This window comes from Lissotriton vulgaris, chromosome 5, assembly GCF_964263255.1.
Source record: "Lissotriton vulgaris chromosome 5, aLisVul1.2, whole genome shotgun sequence".
Taxonomy (NCBI): Eukaryota; Metazoa; Chordata; class Amphibia; order Caudata; family Salamandridae; genus Lissotriton; species Lissotriton vulgaris.
In genome coordinates, this window is record NC_141693.1 from 805653669 (window position 1) to 805667053 (window position 13385).

Here is a 13385-nt window from a genome sequence, read left to right on the forward strand (position 1 = left end):
ATTTTTGAGGGTGTTGATAACCTGATCGAGAGCTAATTATCAGACTAATTTAGTGAGAGCGATTTATTTCACTTTTTATGTTGAATGTATTATCATAAATACATTTGGTCACTCAATATTTGTATAGCACAGTTTTGCCACAAGTCTGGATTCAGAGAGATATTGGTTGTCAGAAGAACAAGTTAATTACCTTCGGTAACAACGTATCTGGTAAAGACACAGTCTAGCCACAGATTCCTTAACTTAGAATATCCTCCAGGCACCAGTCTGGATACGGAGATTTTTAAGCAGTACCTCTGGGTGCCGGTAGACGGCGTCACATGGCTCAGCCCTGACGTCCTCCACGGATAGGACATCAGTGGAGCCATGTAAGTAACTCCAGGCGCGCTTACGTCTGTTTTCTACTGTAAAACTTTTCCACGGAAAAACGCTGAGCCAATACTAAAAATGAACGTGGGAACAGTGTGCTATGAACGGTTTAACATCTGTTGAGACAACAATGATAATAAAAGAAAAAGTAAATGATGATGAGAAACATCACAATGCATTGTAGAGAAGAACACTACATAAAGGAAGAGCCGGAAGGGCGAGAGCAGAGTCCTCGCCCCACAGAAACAGTCTCGCATATGCAAAGAACGAGACCTCCAAAAAGGCAAAATAGCAATTGACTGATATGGCAACGACAAACAGTCTGCAGCCACGTGAATACCAAGGTAAACGACAAGACCTGGACAGCATGAAGGTATGGCAAGTGATAACTTTTCTGCAACACAGAATTTGCAACCACACCCCCAAATATGATCAATTGACTGCAACAGAGTCACATAGACCCCACCCCAATGGACAAAACATCAGGGAAGGGAGGAGAAAAGGACATGAGCAACCACCACACTGGAAAGAACCAGGGTGCATGAGCATGTATGGACATATGAGCCCACCACCCATTTGCGAGAATGGGCTGAGAAGCTATAGGTAAAACAGAAGATGACAACCTGACTAGGTGAAGGATGCGAAGTAGACTAACACGAGTGAAGACAGATATTACTGGTAGAAAGAATCAGAGAGTAAGAACCCGACCTGAAAAGGCCCTTGCAGAGTGGGGAGGATGTATTTGCATTAAGGAATTTGCAGCTAGACCGTGTCTCTACCAGATACATTGTTATCGAAGGTAAGTAACTTGTTCATCTGATAGACGCATCTAGCCACAGATTCCTGAACTTAGAATAGATATCAAAGCTATACCCCATTGGCGGCGGGTCAGCGACTCAACACCACCAAGTTCCGTTAGAGAACCAGTCCGCCAAGAAGATGGACTAAAACAGGTGGAGACCGCAAGTGCAAGCATGGCTGACACTAGACCATTAAGCTCTGGAAATGGAGCATCAACAAACCAAGGCAATGGCACCACAGTCCGGAGAATGACAGTATGACCTACACCCCCTAGAAAAGGGCGAAGGAAAATCATAGAGTTGAATGGCCAGTGCACAATGGAAGAAATCCATGAGCTTCTGCACTAAGAGACAAAGCAGAACTATGCACTGGATCCATTAATCTGCAAAAAATGATATCCAGAGAAAGGAAAAAACAGTACGACAAAACCAGGCCGTACAAAGTAAGCATACCCAACAGTGGATACCAAGACGGACATGCATAGAGACAGATTTCACTCATGCCGAGATATACAAAACCAGAACCCTAGCTAGATACAGGATGTGGATGAGAGGGATACGCTTATACAGACTGGGTGTATTGTGGAATCCACACCACTTACCTGCAGAAGCACATTAAAATATACAGAATGTACCACTAGGTAGTCATACTGACCAATCATACACAGAAGTAAAACAGTGGAAGGATACCGGCAGAAGCTGGACACACACACAAAGGATTGCGGTCATCAGAAGGAAGAGACAGAGCAAGTGTGCTGCCTTGCAGTGTGTATATCTCACTACACACACATAAATAAATATACATACAGGGAAAAAAATATATATCTATATTATCTATATATGTCATGTGATCAAGGCTCGTCGAGAGCCAAAACGTTATGGCGGCACAGCAATAAACAACTGAAGACTGGAATTTGGGTCTGTGTCCGTGTATTTGCAGCGTCAGCAGAGTAACGCGGAGTCTCTGGATATATATATATATATATATATATATATATATATATATATATATATATATATATATATATATATATATATAAGGGCAATTGTGAACAAGGATCCAGTCTATCCAGTGGCTCGCCACTTTGCGGAAAAACATGGAAGTAATAGGGAGCTATTACGTTTTTTCGGCATAGACCATGTACCTCTTAATCCTAGAGGGGGAGATAGATTGCTCCGTCTCCGCAGACTTGAATCAAGATTCATTATTGACCTACAAACCAAGAACCCAATGGGATTAAATATAGGTGAGGAATTGACTGTACATCTTGGCAGATAATAAGATCTATCCATACATGTACTTCCCTCATTTATTGTATACATCACTATCCTGTTGCTTTGCATCCTGGAATTTCTTTCTTTTCCTTTCTTTTGGGTAAACTCCTAATCTCACATGTCTCTAGGATCATGACTCCTGCAAATTTGTTCATATTTTCCCATCCTTAATCTCCACCAACTGACTCATGTGAAGAATCATTGTCCATAAGCTCAACATGACAATGGAGGTATTTGAACTCTTGATGATTAGAACAGTAATTGTAAATTGTAGATAGTAAATCATTTTTATAGAAACCGAATATGGTAAAGAACACTGAGATGTATATAGATGCTTTGTAATATATACAGTTTGACTTGCTTAGAATCAGTTAGAATTTGTAGGATCATTTTCATAATCCTTCTTAAAAAGTGTTTGATTTGCTATTCTCTACTTTTTTCTTTATCACTGTTCATTTGTTTTACTCCGGATAACATTTATATGTTGCCGGAGCTATGCCGATCCACGGCTTGATCTTTTGCATCTCTCGTATTTTGAAGCAATTGTTGCACTTTTTGGTTATGAGAGGCAACTCTCTTGGGTTTGATTGCCAGGGCCGTGCCGATCCACGGCTGTATGTTTTGATTCCCTGGCAATGGTAATCAGTCATTAATATGTATATAATTATTGCCTTCATTAATGTAATGAAATGTTTTGGGTATTGTAAACAAGAGTGTTTCCATATGTATATACTTTGTTTTTCATATATACCCTTTGCCGTTTGACATACATTGCAACATGGCTGCCACATTCAACCCATTTCTTTGATCTTTGTATCACACGCTCGAACTCTATGGTCTATGTGTACATAGTCCAACTTTAATTTCTGTGATTTGCTTTAAAGACGCGTCACGGAGGTTATGCCAGCGACACTGAGGAAGGACTATTGTCCGAAACGCGTTTGTCGTTACTGCCTTGTGAATAAATAATATCGTGGCGAAACCTGGAGTGCTTTTATCTTCTTTCCGGACGGGAGGGAGACTCAGGAGCTTTCATATATATATATATATATATATCCGCCCTTTTGCAGATTCATATAGCCTTTGAACCTATTCTTTTTGGTGACTCTTTGAACCCGGTTTGAGTTGGCTCTGGATGGCATCTGGCCGTTTTTTCGAGAACTGCGATTTGGTCGACTTATGGACAATCGGGAATGTTGAAACGGCCTTTTACCCATTGGGCCGTCTGCACATTCTTAGTCGCGCTGTTTTGTTTATATGACATCAGAACAACGCATGGCATGTTTCCTGATTACGATCCTCGGACGTGTTGTTCTTTTTTGCCGATACGTACTACTTTAGCGTTGCGTAGCTGAAATTGGGGAGACATAGGGCTCTACACATTCACGCACACGATCACATTACAACTGTGTTTAGCCGTATCTAGGGAGCTGTTACTGATAAATGCCGGGACCAATCAGGTGTCCTAGTACAGCCGCTTCACCAATGGAGTGTTCCTTTACACAGTGAGCCTGGCTCCGTTCTACGATGGTACCAGTCATTCCGGCTTCGAAAGCTAGTGCTTTCTATGCGCTTCAGGCCATTGACACAGGGTGCTTTTTCCATGTTTTCCACTTCTGTGGACTAAATACGGCGGGCACTCCAGTTATGGCGGCGTTTTCATGCCGGTATAGGCGATATAGGATTGGTCCATGTAAGGGCCAATCATATTGTCTATATGGCCATATTAACCAATAGGTGCTGCGCACATGAAATGTTGCCCGGACTAGTCAGTTTTGTTATCTAAGAGACAAGGAGCTTTGAATTTCCATTACTTTGCCTCATTCTCCGAATTCGACAGCCTGAAACAATCATGATAATATGAAATAGCTTTAAAAAAAAAAAAATTCTGCACATTACATTACTGATGCGACTCTTATCCCACTAGCCTCTCCTGACCAATCACCAGCCACGGTTGGTGGTTTCCACTCTGGTCAGCCGCTGGGCTAGATAAGCACAGTCTCCACTTGCCTCGGTACCTCCCCCTCAGCTTAGTTGAAGCCCGAGGTACCGATGGACAGGTGGGTTGAACTGCTCTCATTCAAGAAGCTACTGAGCTCGCTGCAGCGACTCTGTTTGGAATACTGGCTTGGCTTATTTGGAGTACCTTGCTGACCTGCTTTCCTGGGCGGGTTTCTACGGCTCAGGTTGATGCTGGTCAACTTTCTTGCTCTACCAACAGCTATTGCATTTGGTGATCCTACCTCTATGTCCTAGAGAATGCTAGACATGTGTCATAGGTCAGTTCTGACTGGCCTTTGGGCCACATCCTCTGTCCACTGTTTTATGTTTAAAAATAGGTAGTTTGAGGAAGATTCACAATGAACATGGATTAATAAATCATTATTTGTTATTTTCAAAAGAATCATTTGAAAATGGATATTTTGTTACCTTTTCTATTTCCTCTGAGCGGGGCCTCTTTTGACCTGAGCGAGTGCCAGGCGAGGTGAGGCCTTTCCCCACAATTTCTTTGGGTGAGTCCTTTTAACTACATTTGTCCCACATGGGATCTAAGGCCAATATATGTGTTGTTTAGTGTACACATTGCTGTTTTTCATAATTTATGCATGTATTTCTCGTGTCTGTTCCTTCTATATTTTTATACAGGTGAGAATCCACTGACCTACTACATGGTACTGGTACACGGTAGGCATCCACTTAGTTGTGGTTTTTCTAACAAGTGATTGATAACTTGTATAGTATTTGTTGCAGTAGTATCCCATATCATAGGTCCTGAAGAAAGCCTTTATAGGCTGAAACATGTCGACCAGATCCATCTGATTGATAGTAATATTTGTTTAAATACTATCCACATACTGTTGCTTTTAATATTACCTCTGTGAAGACCCCCAAATAAAGTACATTGCCTTGGCATCACACTAGGTACTTTTATCTCCCTTCTTTTCTTTCACAATTCTTTTTCTTTTTCACTGCAACCCCTCCCATCTAGCCATGTCATTTACACATTTTCTTCGTCACTGGAGGATCTGTTTCTAGGTCTTCTCACAATATCATCAGGTGAGAGACCTAACAGGTACCAGTTTATGTACAAAAAATCCCAGATGACGATTTTCCGCCAAGTGGTGGGCTGATGGGAGTATTTTCGTCTTGTTCTCACACTTTACCTCCCTTTCTGATCAGACACTTGTTCATACATGCTTCACTTTGGAATTGGCACACAATATTGAGCCCACTATAGACCTCAGTATCCCTTGTGTTTTTGTTATAGTTAGATTGGGGGATAGGATACTCTGTAGGTCTTTAAATTTGTTTCCCCTATAGACCCACCCACACAGTTGTTTTTTGTTAGCTATAGTAAATGACAGTTTTTTCTTTACTGCCTGTGCAAACAAACTGCTGAATTAGGTTTCTAATCAGTTTATTGAATTTGCGTCACTGTCGTGCAAAACTTACATTTTACGATTTAGGAATGTTTAACTCAATGTTTAGGTTTTACTTTGGTACCATGGTACCAGGATGCTACCATGGAAATTTTGGTTTTTGGACGTGCTATCAGTTACTAAACAAACAAAAACATGCACCCTACCCAAGCAAAGGAAAACGTCAGAAGGAATTAACTGTAGCATTTTCAAGCACTGGTCCTTCCCCAACCCCATAACAATCGAGATCAAAGGTATTTTCAAATATCCTGTATACTTTAGTTGTAGTTCACAGATGGAGGTTGCATCAAAGTTCAACTATTTATTTAGATCATGTTCATTAGTTTCGCTTTCTCACTTGCAGCCTGATTGAACCTGGATGGACTTGGTGCACTTCCACACTCCGAGAGCAGCCAATTAAGCACAATTTAAGTGATAAAAGACTGCCATGAAGTAAATTTGTTCAGGTGGGAGCAAACTGAAAATCTCCTTGTTCTTTCATTTATGAGGGGCACGGGCAGGACTTGGGAGAAGAGATGCCTCAAAGTGATTTTTAGACTGGATAACAAATAAAACAGGTGGGGGCATCTGTAAAGAGTAATTGGAAATAGCGCACATTTATTTAAAGTAAGTAAGTGTTTTTTTTTTTTTACCCAGAGGCGACTGCCACCAGGTAGCTATAGTTGGGTCAGCTGTCCCATAGGAAAAGCGTTTTTCTCGTTCTAATAACTTTGGCCCCATTTGACGAATCTCCATGATACTTTCAAAAAGGTGCTACCTTTTGATTAGTTTGTGCTTTGTAAGTTTTGGGGTGATCAGTCAAGAAGGGGCCAATAAAAAAGGGGGGTCTCAAAAATCAAAATGCCAATGCATTTTTCATAAAAAATTTTAAGAAGTGCCACAGCAAAAAATGCAAAACGGAATTACACCAAATTTGGCAGGAAGATAGACCTTGGCCCATATAATGTTTTTTTGTGTGAATTGGTGTAAATCCATCCAGTATTTTTTGAAAAACTAGGGTTTAAAAAGAATTGTATATCTGTATGGTTGAGTCCGCAAGAGGCTTGAGAGACTCTTGTGAGAGTACAGGTTTAAAAATAGAGCATACCGATTGGCCCATGGAGATTTATTTCCCTTGGGCCATCTCGTTCCCACTGGAGTCAGGAGTAAGTGGTTTGATTGGCTGCCAGCAACATCAGAAATATGTTGCTGGTAGCCATTACAGGACTTGGGGACTTAGTCTCCTTGTCCTGAAGTAAAAAATAAAAAGTAATATAAGAGGGTAGGGTAGGGATACCATGAACTCCTAGGCCCCTGTCCCCCCCCCAACCCAACAAAAAATGCTGCAATCCAAGTGGACTGGAAAAAAACAGGGAGCTCAACCCTTAGATTGAATTCAATATGATAAGGGGAGGGGGGACCACGTGCCCCCCCTCCCTGAGCCATTAAAGGTCCAGGTGAACCCACCCCCAGGAAAGACATCTGCAAGTAAAGGTTGAGGGGCTGCGTGGCCTCCCTCCCTGAGCCTCCAGAGGCCCAGGAACCCCATCCTCAGGGACCAAAATTACTTGAACTAGGGAGGGTGGCTGCGTACCTCCCCCCTCCTGGAGCAATAATGGTCCCAGGGACCCCATCCCCAAAGGCCGTCTCACGTGGTATGTGTCAACGAGTCCACCCTCGGGACATAGCGTTTTACCTCCCTGCACCGGTTCAGGCAGGGAAACCTTTGTCTGCTCTTGCTTTGCAAGAGCATTTCTGAATCTTTCTCCAAGCAGGAGCAAACACAAAGTGTGCTCCCAGCTGGAAGTTGGGAGCAGACTTTGAAAACCGCTTCCCTGCCCGTAGTGATGCAAGCAGGGACACAGATAAAATATTGCTCCCAATCAGAGGGAGCAGCATTAGTGGCTGCTCAATCGGGTAGGAGCAATGCCGGCTCCTGCTGCATGCAGGGAGATATCAGGGACTACCCGAAGGCCCTCAAAAAGTGTATGGTAGGCGCCCTCGGGGGCACCCACCTTTCATAGTGCGGGCACCAGGGATGGGGTCCCCGTGGTCAATAATCAGTTGAGGGGACCCATGCGGTCCCCTCATCCCTTTATTTTTACCAGTGGCTGTGGGGGATGGGGTCCTCAGGGCATATCAAGGCTGGTAGGGGGGGAGGGGGGGGGGAGGCACACATGGACCACTCCTCTTTAAAAAAAAAATAATAATGAAAACATATGGCTGTGCATGGCGGGGTTTGGCTTTACGAATGTTAAAATATTACTTTACATTACAAAAACTAGAATGTAACGTTATTGTTAGGTGAATGTGTCAGTGACAACATTAAGGTTTCAAGCTAAAAAAAAAACACAGAAATTCATCCGTTTAAGTTAGCATAGCCAACTATAACTTACGCCCCTTCAATTCACTGCTTATGAATTTCTTTTAATAACTCTGCAACTACTTAACGGATTTACACCAAATCAGGAAAAGGCACTTTTCTTGACTAACAGCTACCTTTCTGCCAATCTGGAGTAATTGCATTCAGCGGTTCGGGGTGCAGCAGTGTCTAAAGTCCCGATGAGAAATTGCATAAGGAAAATATTTTTGGGACACCCTCTTTTGCTTAGCCCCCGCTTGACGGATCACCCCAAAACTTTCATTCAGGATAGCATCTGAAGTGAGCAGCTAACTAGTTTAACCATTTTGCGAAGATTCGTCTAACATTGCCAAAGTTATTGGCAAAACAAAAAACGCTCCAGCTATGGAAACTAGATCTAAAGTATAACTACCTACTGGTGGAGGAACGTGGCTTGCCAAGCAGAAAGATGGCCGCTCATCGAGAGGGCTCTGCCGGCAGCAATATAATCCTTTCAACATCTTGCCCACAGAAGAGCCATAGATACCTGCTATCGGCGGGGATTTCAATGTGACTGGGCAGAGGCGAAGTGTGCTAAAGACGGCCCTGTGAATCCAATAGAAAGAGGTGGCGTGGAAGATCCAGAGGACAGGCATGGCTGGGTCGCTGCTCTGACTGCGCGAAGGGCCTGGGCCTGGAGAGCAGAGGGAATCGCGCTTGGTTGGAAACACGAATCAGCGTTCCAGGAGAGAAATCCGGAATTGACCACGGCGCAGTACTGGAGGCATAATTGAAGTGCGCTGCTTCCCTGTTGGCCTAGCCGCATGCCTACGGTGATCCCATGGGGCGGCACCAGATATTGCGCTGGGCCCAGCACTGCTCCATCGGGGAGCCAGAATGACAGAGGGAAGCCCTGATGATCTCTAGCTGAGTTGCGACCCCAGTTGCCATCGGGGCGTTCAGCGGGCCAAATTGCTTCACTGGGGGCCTATGCGGTGATAAGTTAGTGGGCCGCATGGGGCTCGGTGGCTGCCTGTGACACCCATGTTGACCCCTCCCACCCTTGGCTGTGTCGCAAGAGTGTACTGGGGCTGAGGCGCTCAGGCGAGAAGGCAGTCATAAGTGGAAGTGCATGGAGCTCTGCAGATTAGTGCCCGGGTAAGGGCACATGGGAGGGTGCTGTGATACATACAGCAGGACAGTAAACCTCTACTGCTGTTCCCATTGCCCTGTGGGTCCCGGAGCAGCCCTTCTTAGATTCATGAGGAAACATGATGCCAAGCAGCCTAAATTATCTTTCGAAAACAGTAGCCTCACAAGACAAATGGAGGTTGAAACAGATGCGGACGCTGAGCAGGGTTCAAGGTAAGAAGTGGATGGGCAAAACGATTAACTCTGGTCTCTTCTGCTGGACATAAAGTCCAGCTTAAAAACAATCGATAATAAGATGGATATACTTACCTCGCAGCTAGACCAAGTCAAGAAACAAGTGGACACTCACGAAACCCGCTTGGATCAGCTGGAAAATCGTACCTCCAAGGCCCACAAGTTCTAAGTTGAAACAAAGAAGCAACTGCTCCAAATGGGCAGAGTACTCAATGTTATTAGAGCCAAAAATGAGTATTTAGAAGCCTGTTCGCTCCAAAACAACCTTTGAATAACGGGAATCCCGGAAACAACAATGATATCTAAGATGGAAACCTTTGTGGAAGAGTAGCTGTGTAAACGGTTTGACCTAGACCTCCCGCCATGTTCACACTCGAAAGAGCACATCGCACTTTGGGCCCTAGGCCTCCTGTTGGGCCGCCGCCTAGGCCAATCCTCGCACGGCTGTTAAATTATCGAGACTGTAATATCATCCTACACCTGGCAAGAGAACGATGCAGCATTAACCACAAGGGGAACAACATCTCTCTACATCCTGACTTTACTCCAGCGGTACAGGCGGCTAGAAGGGAATTTGTGCCTGTCAAACGGATCCTGTTGCAGGCAGAGATCCCCTATTCCCTGCTATACCCGGCAAATTAAAGCTAACATACGATGGAACTGTGTGCCACTTCAGACGCCAAGTCGGCCATGAAATTTGCCAAACATTCGGGGGGCCAGAAGCGTGCTGCTAGTGCAGCCAAAGGAGGCCCTTCGGACACATGACTAAGTGATAATGACTTGCTTTTGGTGCAATGTAATGCCAAACACCGACAATAACCAGAGTCTTCTTTCCAGGTTTGATCTTCCACTTATAGGAAATGGTGGCTCTGGACCCTAATGGAAATAGATCTGCAGCTGAAACCAGTGTTCAACACCATTCTCGCTTAATGGTTTCTGGCTCTTTTTCACACAAGCTGCCACCCCGCCGCATGGCAGGGCTGTAGGCCAGTGTACTTTTGTCCCTATGCCTATGCCTGTGGCTGGGGTAAAGTATTGGGTTTGTTTGAAGGTAAGGGCTACTTTGCACAACGGGGTTGGTGTGAGTGGGTTGGGGTTTTTAAATGTAGTTTTTCAGATCAGAGCTCCACAAAATCAGCAGGTACTAGGACACCGCAAGTCACATCGTATCCATTGAAACACCCTACAGTCAAGCCCATACAAGGACACAACATTAAAACACACTGGCACACACAAAAGTATCAGGCAGACAGTGAAGCCTGGTAGAGATCCTGTACAATCCCATAGGTACACCAGATTGCACTGACGTCTTACAACTTTCTCACCTGGAATATCCGGGGGTTAAATGACTACAGGCAAGCCAGACTTATACAGTATTATTTAACCAGGCACAATATTGACATCTGTTTTATTCAGGACGCATCTGAACAGCCCCTCCCACGCTAAACCACAACACAAAAGATGGGGAGTATCTACTCCTCTAGATTCTACAATTATGCTAGAGGGGTAGCTATACTAATACGGTAGGGCCTGGGTTGGACAACAACTGTCTCACACATAGCTCCGGAAGGGAGATATGTCATAATGGGTGGAAGGTTGGAGACTGTGAGCATGACCATGGCTGCGATCTATGGCCAGAATGTTGATCAGCCTGACTTCTTCCACAACATATGGGCCAAAATGAACATGACTAAGTGTGACATCATTATATGGGGAGGGGATTTTAACGCCCTGTTAGAGACGATGCCATAGATAGAAAGGGAATTTATTGAAGGTTATACCGCAGATCTAGTGAGGCACTCAACACTTATATCGTAAGGTAACCTGACTGATAGCTGGCGGCAATGGCACCTCGGCATGGCTGAAGGCACATGCATTACGGAGCACCACAATGCCTGGTCCAGGTTAGATTACTGGCTAGTGCCTAGAGACGTAGCCACCTGGTCGACATTTACCTAGGACATTATCAGATCATGTCCCTGTTCGCTTACAATTGACTATCCAGGGGCTGATGCAGAGGGTGTTTAGCTGGAGACTCTCCCCTAACACTATTTCCGATGCAGTGTTTCAGGAAGAAATCAGGGGTGACATGGAGGAATATTTCACTTTAAACACTGGGTCTGAACCAACCTAGGCCTAACTTTGGAAGGCCTTTAAGGTTGTAATTCGGGGGAAATGCATAACCCGACAAGCTGTGGTAATGCAATCTATTTTGTAAAGGTAGAATCAAGCATCAGGGACATTAAATTGCAATACTATAGTACCGATAATTCGAGTGTTTTGGTACCACTAAGGGAAAATGTTATAGAATAAGAAGAAGCGCAGAGGGAGGTGAAATCTCTGGGTAAATACGCCCTAGCTAGACGGTATGGTAAAGGGGATAGGCCGGGTAGCACTCTAGCTACTATTCTATGAACGCCGAGCAATGCCACATACACACCCAAAATTTAAGGTGATAATTGCGACCCAATCAGGGGGCCTCAGGAAATACTTGATCAATTCACCCAATCTTATACTACTATATATTCCTCCACCTCTCAATAGAACTAGTAGATCTCCAGTCTCATCTTGAGTCCATCGAACTGTTGTGGTGGGAGCGACCTTTGACCCAGCTCGCAGGCAGGTCGCTCCCCAGGCCACCACACAGCCGCCAGCTGCCCCGTTGCTCCTGCCGCCGCCGTCTCCCACTCCCTCGTTCCCGCCGCTGCGGCCCCGCACCCTGACACCCATTGGCCACCCGGCTCCAGCCTCCCAGCTGCTCCTCCCTCCCTACCCACCTCTTATGGAGACCGTGCAGCGGCCGCGTGCAGCGAGCGCGCCAAAGTCAAGCCCGTCTGCGCCTGGACCGTGCCCAGCGCCAGAACCCCTGGACCCCACGAACGCCACAACACCAGACTCCGATACGATGCCACCACCCTTCATGCACTAAACGCAGGCCGAAATCACACCTGCTTCCAAGCCACACCGAAAAGGACTCATGGACTTTTCATCTGCCACACCTGCAGCTTCACCTGCAACAGAACCACTAAACCTCCAAGGACCGGACCCAAACACCTACGCTGCATACTCCTCAACACCCGCTCCGCACGCAAACACGCCGTCGAGCTTTGGGATCTGCTCCACACCTCCACCCCAGACGTGGCCTTCCTGACCGAGACCTGGTGGAACAACTCTTCGGCGCCAGACATCGCCATAGCCATCCCGGACAGCTACAAGATCACCCGCAGGGATCGCGCCAACGGAATCAGAGGAGGAATAGCGATCGTCTGCAATTCCACCCTCAAGGTCACCACCCACGCAGACGACACCCTCAACACCGCCGAACACCTGCACTTCCGGATCCACACCGACCCCACCACCACCCTCAGAGGAACACATCTACAGACCACCCGGACCCCAAGCACAATTCAGCTACTCCATCGCCGACCTCACCAGCACCCATGCACTCGCCTCCACAGACTACATCCTCCTCGGGACCTGAATTTCCACCTCAAGAACAAAAACAACGCCAACTCCGCCACCCTGATCGACAACCTCGCCAACCTCGGCCTCAGACAACTCGTCACCGCAGCCACCCACGCCACTGGCCACACACTGGACCCCATCTTCTCCACAGGCTCCCACGTCGCCTTCGACCACACCACCATACTCCACTGGACCGACCACCGCTGCATCCATTTCACCTTTAACAAACCAACCACGCACCACCGCAACCAACAGCTGCCTCGCCGCTGCTGGAGTAAAGTCACCGAAGACCAGCCGATCACCACCCTCGCCCAGAACCCACCCACCGAC

At 45.8% G+C, this 13385-nt stretch overlaps 1 protein-coding gene across 2 annotated transcripts in view; it reads right to left on the reverse strand.

Annotated features, from left to right (window-relative positions):
• MICU1 (mitochondrial calcium uptake 1) overlaps positions 1-13385 on the reverse strand; it is a 672580-nt gene that overhangs the window by 181916 nt on the left and 477279 nt on the right. The gene's annotated exons all lie outside the window — the stretch shown is intronic.